The sequence below is a fragment of the Anser anser genome (assembly GCF_964211835.1).
Source record: "Anser anser genome assembly, chromosome: 9".
Taxonomy (NCBI): domain Eukaryota; kingdom Metazoa; phylum Chordata; class Aves; order Anseriformes; family Anatidae; genus Anser; species Anser anser.
Window position 1 is genome coordinate 7,471,517 of NC_139729.1, and position 16,399 is coordinate 7,487,915.

At 41.8% G+C, this 16,399-nt stretch overlaps 1 long non-coding RNA gene across 2 annotated transcripts in view; it reads left to right on the plus strand.

The window, feature by feature from the left end:
- LOC310904374 overlaps window positions 1-16,399 on the plus strand; it is a 71,141-nt gene that overhangs the window by 41,901 nt on the left and 12,841 nt on the right. The window lies entirely within an intron of this gene.

A 16,399-nucleotide genomic window follows, 5' to 3' on the forward strand; every position in this document is an offset into this window, starting at 1 on the left:
ATTCCTGCCAGGAGGCAAGCTCTGATCTCAGGATAGCAAATGTTTTTTATAAAAAGTTCAATAATTTTTTAGAATTAGGGAAGCTAATGAGCAAAGCTACTTGACGTATGAGAAGGAGCAAAGGCTTGGCTTATGCTAAATAAGATACGTGATAATTTTCTCTCTCACCTCGAGGATGAGACATTATGTGGAAGACGTAGACGGTGACATTAGAATTAGCATTTCCATATCTTGGTCAGTATGTGGTGGGAAAGTGCCAGGAGGAAAATGTTTACTCCTGGTGTAATTAGAAAAGCAATCCGTAGAAAATCTGAAAGTATCCAGCTTTGGATTAGTTCCAGGCTCTCTTGCTGCCCCTTGAAACAATTATCTGTCCATGGAATGGACTCCAAGGACTCCACTCTTGCTTCACCATGTGTGTCAGAAGTGTGGAGAAGCAAAAACAATGCAGAAACCGTGAAGATGTGTATCAGAAATATTTTGGTTTACAGTCAGTGTAACCTAGTAAGCTTCTGTAGCCCACCAGGGAAATGCATGGGTAGAAGGGGAGGACAGGGGCATGCCACAGAGTGAATATGGGCCATGGGGAATTCTGTTTCCCTAGGCAAACTTGTAACTGCAGTTGCAATATGTTGACTGGTCTGGTTTTGTTACATTGGTGTGAAAAGGTAAATTTCCTCTACAAGAATTCATGAAACACCTTTTGGAAGAATGTCCTAGGCAAACTTCATCAGCTGTCAGAGTTTGGGTCTTCACTAATGAGCATACGTTAATGTACAGCACCACGCCAGTGTGAAATGAAGGTGCTGCTTTGCGAAGGATGCTTTCTCTCAACTCTGCTCTTCACAGTGTACAAAAGACTTCTTAAGAACTGCAAACTCTGGTGATGCACTTGGCTGTCAAACAGTAAAAATTCCTTAGTAACGTGGAATTTCATACAACTAAACTAGTAGTCAAAATAACGATGGATATGCTGTCCTTGTTTTGCCCAATATATATAGGTTTGGGGAGGAGACTGCTCCCAGTTGACTGTTGCCTGAACACACACACAAAAAAAACCAAACAACCGCACACCCGGTCCCCTATGTTTAAGCAGAAACCTGTAGGGTAAAAGCTTGGTTTATCCTGGGGTCTAATTGAAACCCCGTTGCAGATCTTATTTTTGACTTGAGATCATGCCTTAGTGTCATAAGTAAAATCTTCCTTCTGAGGGAAGGACCTTATAGAAAGTTGTTTTTTTTAAAATCAATTTGTCTGCTCTAGCTCTAAATTTGAAGGTGCGTACAGAACTTGAGCACTCTACAAGACCTGTATTCCCTCTGTAAATAAAGCACATATAATATTTTTGTCTGGCCCTTCTAAGCCTATTTATTTTTTCTGCATCTCTGATGCTAAACATCAAACAATCAGTCAATAATTGGAATATAATGTTTCAAGAAGTGTATAAAATTACTTTTCTTTGTTGCCTGTGCTTCTAAAAATAATGCTCTTGATTACACAGAACATCAGGATCTATAACTTTTGCTTTCTTAAATATTTTCAAGTCAATATTTTCAGTTTTAATAGAGCATCAAGGTCAATTGTTTTAATTCATATTAGTAGAGATATGGATTAATTTGCTATTCAGTAAGACATTAAAAAGTGATATAATTTCAAGTAGTACCTACAGCAACAAAACTCCAAGTGGAAGGGCATAGTCTTGGTGTTTTGTTTTGCTTAAGCTTATGCATTTAGATCATCTTATGTCAAATACCAGCACACATTGCGATGATTAATAACCTTGTGTTAATGAGATGAGAAATGAAAAGTAGATGCATTTGGGTTTCAGAAGTAATTGGTGGGGAAAAAATCCTCCTGTGACTTAAATACTTGTAATTTGAAACACATTTATCTAGAAAATGTGTTATTGGCACTTTTATAATAGATCCAAATTCATTTTTTAAGACAGGCAAGTTTTTCACTACATGTTTATTAGAAATTAGAGGCCTATCAAGGTCTATGATTTGGGGGATTTTTCTTTTATACTAATGATTTTTTTAAACACATGGATCATTGTGAAGAGATCTTTATCCTATCTAATTTTCCAACCAAAGTCTGGATCAATTTACATGGAATTAGAACAAATGTATTTTTTTTGAGAAGCAAAAACAGCATGCACATTTTTAAGTTAGAAAAGATATGAGCCTTGATGTGGCAAAGATGTTCTCAAATACTTTTTGCTAGATCAGAGATTTTGGCTTAGTGTCAAGAATCCTAGTATGTTTATGCACTTCTGCAGCCTGCAAAATTGGGTAGGAAATTCATAGGAGCGAGCTCTGTGAAGTAGCAGTGTTGTAAAACAGACATTTTAATTTTGTTATTCTCTCCTGGTTGGAATGACAGTTTCACACTTTGATAATCAGATTAAACAGACAAAAGCAGAAAACACTATCGAGGGGTGCAGTACGAAAGCATGACCTTGTTAGGACAGTTCTTAATACAACAGAAGCCCCTGCTGCATTCTTCTTTGTACTGGTGTATAACGTAAGCTATTGGCTAGCATGTACAGTTGTGCACTTTGTTGGAAAGCTGTCTTTGCAAAGTCAATATTTTCTCTATACGTTATTTGGAATCATTTCTGTCAAGATTAAAATTATTTGCCTAGGGTTGCTATTATAAAGGTTGCAGTAATTTAATTCTTTTAAGTTCATCTGATCTAATTCAGGAGGTTTTGTTTGTATCCACATTTTTTTTAACCTTGTACACATTATATGGAAACTAGTTTTTCAGTGCACAAAAGAAAATGGTAGCTGATGGCAAGAAATGCACCTCTTTCTCAGTTTATTAAGAAGTCTGTGGCAGGGTGCACTAGGAAGGAAAGTCTGCTTTAGGAAACTAAGTGGTCAGGAAGAAAACGGTCTGTTGCTTTATGGGACTTACAGTTCAGGAGTCAGACTTCAGTCAGTATAAGGTTAAGTCGGTTCATCAAAATGTCAATGAAATACATGGATTTCAAAAATGTCAATTGCTTGTGGTTTTTTTTTATTATTTTTTTACAGGAAATATCAGAGCACAACACTCCACTTCCAAAACAAGATATTTATCTTTTCTTGACTTGCTACTATGCAATATTTAGGACACCAAAATGTCAAATTTCTCTGTTTTGGGAATGCAATCAAATAGTAAAATTTTTTAGCATTTTCATAGAACCGGGCATTCCAACTCATGTGAATTGGGTAGCATTATGCAATAATGGGCTATATGTGTTTTACACATATGTTTAAAGAATGCAGTGTGGAATAAACCATGATTCCAGTTCAATAGGAAAGTTTGCTGGAGTTGCCCAAAATAACAGTGAAGAACCACATGTGGAGTTTTTCCAACAGAAAAGTTCATGTCTGAATTTCCTTCCTGTTTTCCAAAGTACATTTGCACATCAGCATCACTTTCATGATTTTTTTTTTTGTTTTACTTGTTTCAGTGACCACACCAGGTAAAAATCATGTTTATGAAATAAGATGCCTTTTGCATTTGGTTACAGCAGGTTCCTGTCTTGGCAGGGGCAGCTGAGAATTGTGGTCCAAGGGTCGTCACTTCAGTTAACTGTGGCTTTGTGTAAAATACATGAGCATCCTTTCAGCAGGCAGTCCAGCTCCTATCTCCCACCAGTGCTGAGCGCTAGGTGGTGGTCATGGACACTTGTTCTCTCGTTTTTTGGGTCGCAACTGTTTTCCCTGTGTGTGAATCCTGTGTGTTAGGACAGCAGTCTCTGATAGTTAGAAGATATAACCAGGGATTATACACTTTTTTTTTCCCTAACAACAATTTTTTTTCTGCATTTAGCAATCTCTCTGCCTTCACCACTCTATTGGTAAAGTGGATTTTAATGTTTTTCCCAATATTATAGGTTTTAGCATATTTAGTGTTTGCTAAGTGAGATCTTCAAAGAAGGGTGCCCGAAGTACTTGAAATGTGACAAATTCAGTTTTAAAGGGATCTGAACATGCCTGTGTGCTGCAAAGGGTTGCTTTGAAAGCTGATCTTGGTTGCCTCCTGCTGCTGACAACAAGGAATGCATTTCCCTAAGATTTATGAATGTTTGTTGAATTAGAGAACACTTTTGCAGCACAAAGCTGCACTGGCACATGCAGCAGGTGCCTCGGGCAGTATTTCGAACTGCCAGCCTGAGCAAATGGACACCTGCAGGAAATTAAAAAGTTGGAATAGTCACAACATAGCAGCCATGAGAAAATGGCCTGGATATCACTTGTCTCCTTTCCTGGGAGAAGGAGACGTGGGAGGTGAAAGCATCATGCTGTGTGTGCACTGAGGGCATCTAGTCTGGGGGCCCAGACTAAATGCAATGGGAGGTAAACCCAACCTACATATACCAGAGGTGTCAGGATCCCAGGCACCAGGTGCTTTCACCTACCTTTCACCTACTGATCTATATTATTGTACTTGCTGATGTGGGCCTGGCCTAATGCTACTAAATCTGGACCACATCTGGGGAAGTTTGGGAAGAGTGGTGGATGAGAGGCTACATTCATAAGTGTTACCTGAATGTTCTGCCAAGGGTAGTGAGGAAAGCATCTAAAAAGATGGTTGTTCATTCAACCTTTCTCCTCCGTGAAGTCAGTTTTTCAGAAAACAAGCTGCTGAGAGAATCACCTCTATTATTTATGGGCTGGTGGGTTTTCTGATGCGCACTCTCACCAACAACTAGATACAGGAATTGACTGTAGTCTAGAGTGACTGGTCCTCCTCTGTGAACTTCAAAGACAAAATGCCATTTTAAAAACAGGTTAACTAAGTAGGTCAGTATTTGTTACAGGATGAGCATGTGTGGTCTTTAAGGCAGCCGAAGGAATTCTTTTTGAAAGTCTGCATTTTACAGCATTGAAGAGTTTGGCAATGGTGGTTTTTAGCATAGGTCCTTTTTAAAAGCTGCATACTTCAGTGCGAAGGGGATTAGTCGAGCACACTTTAATGAACACCTGTGAAGAGAGTGAACCTGTTTAAAAGAATAGACGTGCTGTGCTTCAAAGTAATCCATGGAGAGAAATATGGAGAGCCATTTTAAAAGAACACTACACATTTTAACTAACTAATCCGGCTAAAAGAATAAGCTTTCAATGCACAGAAAGACAAAATACAAGAGAGAGCAGAAAGAGAAGGGTTGTGTTATATGGCTACATCTTTCTCTGTTACACTTTTTTTGTTCTTAATCTGAATAAAAGCAAGAAGCCTTTGAAACACCTATCTGAAACAGATATTCAGGGTGCAATTTCAGTGGGGTTTCTCTATGGCAATGGGATTATGCATTTAATGGGTGTCAGTTGTACCTTCTCTGTGCTTTTTAGCTAATAGTTGTTCTGATCCCTCAGGAAATGAGAAACTTTTGAGTGAGGATGTAATGATCACATTCGCTAAAGGAGAAGTAATAGAATTTTTGCTGACTGATTATTTTATCATCATTAATGCTTCCTTATGATGGTAATGAAAACCTTGAAATATTCAGCTGATGAAATGCTTTATGATGGAGTCTGAGCTGGTCTTTTACAGGACTGAAATTGTGACCAGGTAATGGCTTTGGAAGGCTGGCACAGATGGCAACAATGGTAAAACAGTCTATGAATAGCATACAAATACTGAGGCAAAGGTCTCTAAGGCTCTTTTCATGTTACTAGTTTGTGCTGAATGTCTTTTGTATATGTGAAACAAATAAAACCTCATCTGCATAGGCAGTGCTGCTGGATAGACCTATCTTCTGCAGTAGAAAGAACAGAGTCCATTAGAGTCCATTTTTCAGGATTTTTCTCTTTAATTAGATGTCCTGTAACAGTGTAGCATTTCACACAGCTGTTCATTGTTTCTGTCGTGGCTGATGTACCAAAGCTTTTCCTGAAGTGGAACCTTTTCACAGATGTTGTGATTAAAATCATACGTCATCCTGGCCTCCCCCAGTAACTTGTTGCACGGCAGGTTTTCTGTGTCTTCAAGAAAAACAAATGTATGCAGAGACCAAATGAATACAAAGGTAACGAGATGATACTTTGTCCTTTGTAACCCTTACTGGGTTTCCTGAAGCACTTTGCCAACTTTAATTAGGCCCACCTTGAAGGGAACACTGCTGTCCCTGCTTTAAACACAGGACAATGAGAGACCAAGGAACTGAGACCCAAATAGTTGAGCTGACAGGGGCTAAAGGTTGACCTGACACTTCTGTGTCAGGCAAGGAGGTCAGGACTGTACCCTGTACCTGAACAGTGTGGTACAGGAGGGATCTGATTCTCAAGGCAGGCCCCAAAGTCAGCCCAACCTTCCTTCCTTGACAAACCCTACACTAGTGAGGGACTGGCAGGACCAAGTCACCTCACTGTGCTGACCCAGCCCCCAGGGGTGCCCAGATGAGGGGTGTGAGGGTGCTGAGCCTCCCCACCAGCCCCTAGAGTGAGGCAGGATGTGGCCAGGCTGCAGCCCTGCAGGATCCCATGCCTGCTGCACAAGGGGACCAGGCCGCTCCGGCGATGGGCCTGGCAGGGGCTCGCTCCTGGGCCCACAAGATCCATCCTGCCTTGACAGGAGGTGCTTTGCTTTGCTTTGCTTGTAGGAGTGGTGACAGAAGGAGAAGGTTCCCTGCGTTCGTGCTCAGGTGCTGTAGGTTCAAGTGCTCAAATGCAGTTGTGAGTCTGAAAGAAGAATTTGGAGTCCAGCTATCCTGGAGGCAGTGTTTATTGCCTTTTTATGCTGCAGAGGGAAAACATTGGTATCTCTCTTGTATTTGGAGACATTAATATCTCCTAGTATTCTTTGTAAAAGGAATTTCTGCTGTGAGAACCAGCTCTCTATAAACTGTGATTATTTAGGGCCAGTTTGCAGCAGATTTTCTCTTATTGTCGGGTTTCATGAAGCTGCTCAGATGAGACCCAGTTCACCAGACACAGAAACAAAAGAACACCATAATCCAAAAATGTGTAAAATGAAGGCAATGAAAGTATCTTCTTAGGCTGTGTGGAATCGGCTTAAAACGGGACCAAAATAAGTAGGATTTAACTGAAATACAAAAGATCAAACCTCAGAACAAATTGTCAGGTAATTTTAAATAAATCCTCTTTGCTCCTTGTGCTAATAATGAGACTGCTCTGAAAACCTGGATCACTGCTGTTTCAGAGCAAACATCTTTTTTTATCTGTATAGTTGTTCTTTCTCTCACCTCAGCACATCAAACCTGAGCAACCCGTAGTGCTTTGTGGCTGAAAAATGTCCCTCAATAATAAAACTGATCCCAAAGTTAGCATGAGGTTCCTTTTTGGAAACGTTGATCCTTTGAACTGGAGAAAAGCTCAGTCTGCATACTGATATGGGGGGAGAGATCCTCCTCCAGAGGTCAAGGCATGCCTTCTATCACATACAACTTTTTTTTTTTTTTTTAAAACAATAAAAAAACACCTGCTCTCAGTTCTTATTAAATATTTTTGGAAGACTAGAGGTTATTTACATGAGGAGCTATAACGGAGTTTACTTGAGAGCCCAGCTCTCCAGGCCGGGCTGTGGGACGAGGCCCGGCTGCGAGTCCCAGCAGCACTCATTGCCCTGCCCTAATCAAAGGACCGTGAAATTCAATACATGCTAATCAAATCTTTCGAGAGATTACCAATTATTAATGGGGAAACATGAGAAGAGGCTGCTTAATGTAGATTTGGGGGGGATTTCTGGCCCAGCAGGGCGCGCAGGGGGAAGGTCGCTTTTGGGCTGCGGTTTGAAATACTTGGAATTGTTGCATGGGGGGTGGTAGTCAGGCGCTCAGAAGTTCGTCGTGAGATGTTACTACAAAAGCAGGTCTTCAAATGAGTAAAAACGGTGCTAACGCAGCCGCTGGTCGCTGGGAAGGTTTTTTGAGCCTCTCTCCGCGTTGCTGCCTCCCTCCCTCCTTCCCCTGCACCCCTGCCTGCAGGGAAATGCCCTGCCCGGCGCTGGGAGGGAGGGAAGGAGGGAGGCAGGGAGGGAAGGAAGGAGGGAGGCCGGGAGGGAAGGAGGGAGGCCGCGGCTCCGCAGCGCCTGCACCTCGGCGGCGCGGAGCTAGGGGGCGGCCTGCGCCGTGCGGCCGGGCCGGCTGCGGGCAGGGGCGGCCGGCGGGGGGGTCCCGGGGCTGCCAGCCCTGCTTCTGCCCCTGGGGAGCCGTGCGGGGGTAGGAGGGACGCGCTTGGCGGCTGCTGCGGGATTAGGAGGTGCCGTAGGATTTACTGACGTTGTTGGGGAACGTCTTGTTCTTCCTACACAGGGCGTTTGTTTTTATCCACGAACGGAGCCAGCCGTGCTCACCGTGAATGTTGTGATTATCACCGAGAGAAACCAGCCCTTGGGTTTCCTCTCGTGCCATCCCTCGACAGTAAGTCGAGGGGTGGGATGTGGCTGCGTGCCTCTGCCCTTTGGAGGCCGGGGGCACGGGGCGCCGTGCTGTGATGCACCCACTGGGCTCCATCCCGCCCAGCCCTCGTGCCGCTGCGGCCGCTGCCCGTGCCCCAGGAGGTGCGAGGTGTGGGTGCAGGCTCTGCCCGCGCACCCCCTCGGGCAGCCCGGCTGTGTCGGCTCTCCTGCGGCCCCTTTGCTCTGCAGGTGCTGCCCTCAGCTCGGGGAGGCTGTTGCTGCTCAACGTGAGCAAAAGGGTGGTGGTCTTGACCCAAGTAGTATGTTGGGGGGCGTTCTGGGTATTGCAGGTGTGCTTTTCTGGTTAAACACTGTAATTTGTAATTCACAGCTAATTCAGTGCTGCAGTTTAGGGCAAAGCGTACAGAAAAGAATGTGATTATAATGATTAACTTCTTAGAGGGCAATCCTAACTAATTCCTAACTGACCAGGAAACTTTGATAATTATTGTCTCAGTATGTCTGTTGTTTAACGAAAAATCCTCTCTTGTTTTGCTTACAATATATACATCTTATGTTGCTTTTCCCCCCTGCAAATTAGGTATTAAAATGCAGAAACACGTTATGTCAGTATTTTTGTTCCCCAAAAGCATCCTGTTCAAGTGAATTTTGGGTTGAAAGTTCACAAGTCAGAATGGGTTCATGTCCTCATGCTTGCTTGTATAACACAAAGCTGCTCTCATCCAGTGCAGTTACTTGGCTGCACACATAACAGCATTGCAAAAGGAAAGTATTACTTACCTTGACAAAAATTACTGTATTTAACATGCAGAGGTTACGGTTGTTCCTGCCTTCATATATAATAGTATAGAGATTTTTATCAATGAAAAATCCAAAAGATGCTTATATTTGCATTCAAGTACTTTTTAACATACAAATATGTTTTAGGAACGTGGCTGCTGCATAATTCTGCATTCCTTATTGAAAACATTAGAAAAGAGCAAAGGGGTGTCTTCTAGGCTGCTGTTAGTAAAATAATTCTGTTGAGGGTGAGGGAAGAGGCTGTGGGAAGGACCTTTGCAATAGGTAAGTTCTGCTGTACTTGGGTGAGCGAAAGGAGAGGAGTTCGCTATGTGTTAATACAGTGAGCATCCTGCGGGTGATAGGTTTGAGAATACGGTCAGGCTTGTAAACTTGCTCTTCCAGTGGAAAGATGAGCTCTGGCCAAACCTGGGCTTGTCTGAAACTGGGGGACAAAATCTGTGCGAATAATATGGGTTTGAATTCAGCATCAAACCTGCAGTGCTTGGTAGTTTGGAAGAACTGGGAGCAGCTTTGGAGAAATTCTGAAGGCTTGATACACAGGGAATGGTGCAAAAGAAAAGGCTCACCCCATCTCCGTCGGGTAAATGCAGCTGTGCCATGCAAAGCTCTGGTGTGTGTGCGTTGGCTGAGGCACAGCAGCTGTGCCTCACGCTGAGTCCCTGATCTCTTTCAGGGTTAGGCATGGCAAGGTGTTAGGGTGATCAGCAGTACTGTTTGATGAAAGATCAGTAGGTGTCATTTTTTCCTTGGTTCTGTATTAGGTGTTGGTTTTGTTCTGCTGGGGCTTTATGAAGACATATGGTACAGTCTTCAGCAGTCAGTTCCCTTCTCCCCGACAGCTGACTCACGGCTCGTAATAGTCATATGTTTGCTGTATGATAACCCCAGACCTCAGAAGTTACTCTGCAATCCCATGTACCCAAACTTGGGTTAAGGAACTAGCCTGAAGTTTTACCAGTATAATGATACTAATTGACTTCGTTTTATTAGATGGCATAAATATCAGTGCTGTCAGTAAGCATGAAAAAACACATTGCGCTGAAATTCTAGATGAGCTAAAAGAGTTACTAGGAATCACTTGGCTACAAAGTGGATTTCCAGCTTCATTGGTTGAAGTTCTCTCTGTTATAATCAATAAACCTGATCTCTAAGTTCCTGCCTGCCTTTTGTCTGTCCCGTAAGCTAAGTCTAAGCCAGCTCGGACTTGGACCTCTCTGGGACAAAAGTATTCCTGGTGTAGGTTCGTCCAGTCGGTTGCACCAAGGAGAGGGGAGGAATGACTGGACTTTCTTGCTGCAAGTGAACTTAGTCCCTGGATGGCCCATCAGTGCACTAAGGAAAGTAGCAAAAGGTGACTGATTTTAGCACCTTACAAGTCATGTCTGAGCATGACGGAGGATGCAGGTTTCCGCATGTTAGATATGCCTGTCATTTAGACTTGCCTAGCTGACTCTGGTCCAACCTCTCTGCTCACATTTTATCTAAGCTCGTACCTAAACTCAGCAGCCAACGACCAGCATCAGTGGAGAGCCCGTGTCTCAGGTTTGCTGCTCTCCAGTAGCCCAGCCCCATCACATCTGTTACCCTCAGTGCCTGGTTTTTGCTTTACACTTTTTGTCGTTGGCAGAGCAGTTCTTTTGTTGTCTTAGTTAATGCTAATTTAGTTGACACATGGTTTTGATTTTTAAAAATTGAAAATAAGCTTTTAGGCTGTTAATAGGTATTTTTACAAGCAGCAGAAAAGAAAGACGGGATTTTTAGCTGAGGGATCGCGCTCTAGCTTTATAGAAGGATATTAGAGGAACATGATTTTACAAATGTATTGCACAACAATACACTAATTCTTTGTATGTCTCCAGAGGCCTCAGCCCAAAGGTAGCTGAAATTCTATACCATAATTGCATTCTTTCAAAATTGCAGCTATAAGAGACCATAGTTGTTTCCAGAGAAATGTGAAAAATGGGATGTGCATTTTTCTGTACATACGTTGCATATGTTAGCATTCAGTCATAGATTACTTCATTAACCTTTGCTCTTCAGAAGCCTTCGAAAGGAAAAATATTCGAAGGAAAAATAGATTGGGGGGGAAGCTGCAGGGATTTCATGAAAGGTCAGAGTCTATCAAGTTAGATCCCCCAGCCCCCTGCTCGAGCTAAAAACTCCTGCTCTGTGTCTCCACAGAGAAACAAATGGATCTTGCAGGTGCTGCAGAAGCAGGGGTTGTTTCAGTGCTTATCCCTCGTATTTTGTTTTCCTGTGTTTTACAGTGCTCTTGCATGGTTTGCTCAGTTGGATTTTTCTTGATCTTGAATTAAAGCTATAGTAACAACCAAAACCAAAAACAAACAAAGGAAAGAAGCATTGTACTTTAAAAATCCCTTTGTTTTAAATACAATGGAACAAGGGGTACCTGATTGTGATTTGTGCCTGATATGCCTTTAACATAGATAATGATCAGTGCACCTCATTTTGACTTGGGTGTAGCTGTTTTTTTGTGTATTATTTTTATTACATATTTTGGGATCCACTTACCGACAATAATAAACAGAACACAACTAAATTCAGTCTATATTCTAGATTCAATTTTAGAAGCGACTTCTCATGGCCAGGTTACAAACTTTTGAAATATGGGATCATAGTGGAAAAGCTGACACTATCTTAATCTCTGATAGTGGGTGTTTCTCTACTATAAATAAATGCTGTTAGTGCGCTCTTTTCTCCACTCTCCTTACTTTCTTCCAAAGATAGTTTCATCATTCACTACCTATGAAACCATCTTTTTTTTTTTTGGTTAACCTGCCACAGTTTGTATTTTTGTTTGTTTGTTTTTTCCTTTGAACTTGGAGTAGAACAGGACAGACAGGGAAAGTTTGTTGTACCTGTTCCATCCTTTAGTGTGGCTTATCCAGAAGGCTTCAGTGCAGTCCAATGCTAGTATGGACTTAAGTTCAGTAAGTGGGTAAATAAAGACTTTAAATCCAAGCTTTAAAGTAGATAATCTTTTAAAGAAAATGGCATGACAAGATAATTAAAAGGATGGGCATTTTAAGATGCTGTATATCTGACATGTTGTATTGATGGAAATTAAACCTTTTCTCCATAAAACACTAGCACTAAAAACCAACAACAAAAACAAGAAACAAAACAAACAAAACCACAAATGAAACCCAACACAACCAAGAACAAACAAACAAAGCTTATTTACGTGATACCCAGGGAAATGCTAATCTGTTACGTTCATTTAAAGATCTATGAAGCCAGTGCTGCGGGCAGCGCTTGCACGGAGAGGCGGAGGTGAAGGGGCACGTTCTCCTTTTGGGTGGTTGTGTAGGGGGTGCCCGCGAGCCGAGTGGGAAGTCCTTTTCCTAACAAAGAGCTGGCTCGAAGCAAGAGGACAGAAGTGAAACGAGAGCAATGTTCTGCAGACAGTCGGGGTGGTGCCTGGGCTTCTGCCTTCCTCTGCCTCTGGAAGCACCCGACAAAGTGGAAGTGCCCTTACTGACTGCAGCATACTGCATAGCTTCCTGTAATTACTGTTTTAATTGAAGCGTGTCTGGGTGTTCAAGTGTTTTACATAGTATTTTGTCTTTAAAAGTCTACAACACACTGTTATTAACTGGCACCAGTGGTGGGTTCCTCTTCAGCTATTTCCTTTAGCTAAAAATGCAGAATTGTACTGCCCTGAAGGGTTATTTAGCAAGAGTTTTAATGAAATAATAGAAGCATTGCACTCTAGTGATTTCCCCCATGCAGGGAAATGTCACAGTCCATTGGTCTTTCCCCAGAACATTACATGAAATTACACCTATTTTCATTACTCTGCTCAAGTACAATATTGTTAAGTAAATATTTGCGCAAAAATGTGACTATCCTAAGGTGTGAGCTGTCCCACAAGGTAAATAATTAAAGGATGTGCTTTCTCTGGTAGCAGAAACTGGTGCTTGATACAGGTTTGATCATTTCACATGTCTCTTTAGTAATCCATAACTGTCTTCTGCAATTATTTTCATCGTCCAGCCAAGCAAAGATAAAAGGTAGAACATGCTTCTTTCTGCTACTCCCAGGGAATCTCCATTAGCCTTCAAGGGTCACATGGCTGTGAAAAAGCCAATCTGAATGGGAAGAGGCAGCCCACAAGGACAAGCTCAGTATGAGCAGAAAATGAAGTTGTTACCAGACAGCAAACAGCAGCCCTCGGTTCTTATGAATATTTGAATGAGTAACTAAAAACAGCTCAGCAGACTCTAAGCAACTGTGACAGCTGAAACTGCCTGGGAAACTTGCAGTCTACAAGGACCATGATGAAAAGATCAGCAGTCACATATCCACCTACACCACCATAAGTATATTCTGAAACATTAGCAGATCCGTAGTCCCCAAATATTTGTTGGAAAAGCTCTCTCTCCCTGTGAATTTTCAGAAGCAAGGTACCCAAAGAATCTGTCGAGAAATTTAGAATTCATTAAAATACAATGATTTCTAACAATTTACTCGAGGCAAGAGAATAGCCACATTTTCTAGACATTGAAATATTGATGTTGCTGTTGCTTATACTCACAGAAAATTGGCCCTAGTGAATCTTTCATGAATATCTTTCAGCTAGTTCCACGTGGAAAGAAAGATGATAAGAACAGTTTCCCCGAAGCTGAAGTGTTCTGAATAACCTGCAAAAAAGGGGGGCAAGCACCATAATAAGCAAACTAATGAAAGATAAATTTGTATTTTATAGCTGTTGAAAAGACATACAGGAGTTTTGAAAAGCATAAAGCAGCTACGTCTTCTCTTAAAAAAAAAAAAAAAAAAAGTCTGACACCAAAGGGCAATTTTCTGACACTGATTTTTCTTTTTTTCTTTTTTTTTTTTTTAACGTATATTATAAAGCTGTGTTTAAAACTGCACTTGGTGTGACCTTCCTGATTATATAGACTACAGTTAGTGTGTCCTCTTTGAGTTACCAACTGTATTTAGTAACATGAACGTTGCTCACTTGGTTCTTTTGCCTGGGACTGTTTGCGCAGGGGTGGGTTGCAGATTCATTTTTGTACAGCATTGAGGATGCTGGCTTTATAACAAACCTGAGAGACATCTTCCTTGCGTATTTTTTATTACAATGTCAAGCTTATGCAATAAATCTGACTTGAGAATCAGATTCATTGTTCAGATAAAATGTAACTGGCTTGCTACATATGAATGAATAACAAAGAAAGAGGTGTGTTTTTAAAATAGAAAGATGAAGAGGCTTTTTAACAAGAACCGAAATTACATTTTTCAAGTGGCACTTCATTCTGGCACTTGTACCATTTGGTAGCAATGACATTGGTTTCGGTGTAACATTTGCAGAGCTGAAATAGAGTGCTTGGAAAAACTGTGAAGTTCCCACCAAAGCAGATCTGTCTAACCTGTTCCTAAATGTTCATCAAGAAGGATGTTGGAATAATCGATCCTATAATAAAACACAAAGATTGACTGGCACGCTTCTTGAACTCCTGCCTAGATCGCTTTTTTGTGAGCTCAGGAATTCGAGTGCTGTAGTGGTCATGTTTCTTAGGGGAGCAGTGGCAGAGCAAACTGGCTTAGATCTGATTCTACCTATTCTGTCAATACTAGCAGGGAAACATTGATGTTTCCCAGCAAATGTGGAATAAATCAAAATTTAGGCTAAAAGTCAGCTACGGTATTGGATTAGGAATTCTGTGCACATTTCTTTCAAATTTCGCATTTGTTATGATTTTTTTAATGCTCTTTTGATCTTGGTATTTTGATTACATCGCACACTTCACCTGTTTGTGATTAACGGGTGGGATTTAGTTTGCATTTTGGCATAGTTACTTAATTTTGTTCCGTATTGCATACAGAAGGTCTTGAAACTTGGTCACATTTTTCTTCTGCCTTATGTTTTTAGTAATGTTTTTTTTCCTGCAAATCTTATGAAAGCTTATGGGGATAAGAGATGGTGACTTTACAAGGAAGAAGAAAGATTTAAAAAAAAAAAAGGCAGGCAAAATAAAAAAGGATCTCCAAAACTATTGGAATTATAGGGCCCATAGCGCAGCACGTGTAAAAAGCACTTTCCTGATTCCCAGCACTCTCGGGTATGTACAGACTATAGATTTGTTGTCAGTGAGCCCCCTTCACTGGAGACAGGCTCAGGGGGATCCAGAGTCAGCTCAGCCTCTACATTTAGATGTGTGCCATGGTGCCAGGAATTGGCCCAGCAAAACCCCTATCATCTGTCATGGGTGTGTACAAAGACACTGCCTTTTGGAGTGATGAGAATTAGTGCCCTGACCTTTGGTGGACGTGGGAACTTGAGGAACTAAAATGCTTCATGACTATGCGCTGGCACGTATGCGTGCAAGTATGTATTCAACTTAATGCAAATACAACCACTCTGAAAGCAGAACGATTGCTGGCATCACCATTCTATCTGGGTTTGTGGGCAACACACCTGGTCATCAGTCTTCCCTTCTCCAGACACATGTGAAAGCTAATGGCCAGTTCTGGTGGCTTGAATGGTCCTACCTGCAAAACCTCTGCAGCTGTTGTGATTTTCCAAAATTCATCATCTCTCCAAACCTTTTTTTTTTTTTTTCCAACAACAGCAACAACAAACAACCCCTTCCTCCCCCAACTAAAAATCAAAACAAAAAAATATCCACCACCCACAGGAGTCACTTGTTAAAGTGATGATATAACTCTTTAAAGCCACCAGACATCACTGTTGCACCTCTGCCTAGGGGAATCTTCATTCTGTTAAAAGCTCCAGTTAATTAGCTTGGGATCATTTCTTCATATTTCTGTCACGTGGATCACTGCCTGCATGGAGGAGCGCACCCCTAAAGGTACTGTTCACTCAATTCACATCAGCTCTGACCCAAGTTACAGAACTCTGCAGAACACAAAGGATGTGTATTCTTGGCTTTTATTTGTTTAGCTGGCTTTCAGGATCTCTTCTGCTTTAAGTGTGTCACCCTAAGCATAGCAGGTACAGGTATGGCTTGCTGCACATGCTCTTTGATGGATGAAGACTGAAAGGGCACACAGACAAAGGCTTGATCACTTGCAGGTACTTCTGTGAGATGAGTTGAAGAGTGAGAGTTTGTAGTGATGTGCAGTGAACAGGAGCTCTACAGGGAAACCATGGGGTCCCTGATGCTTTCTTACCTCCTTGCTCAGGCACATCAAAGGAATCCTTCAGCATTGCTAAGAGCAGGTGAAACCTCAT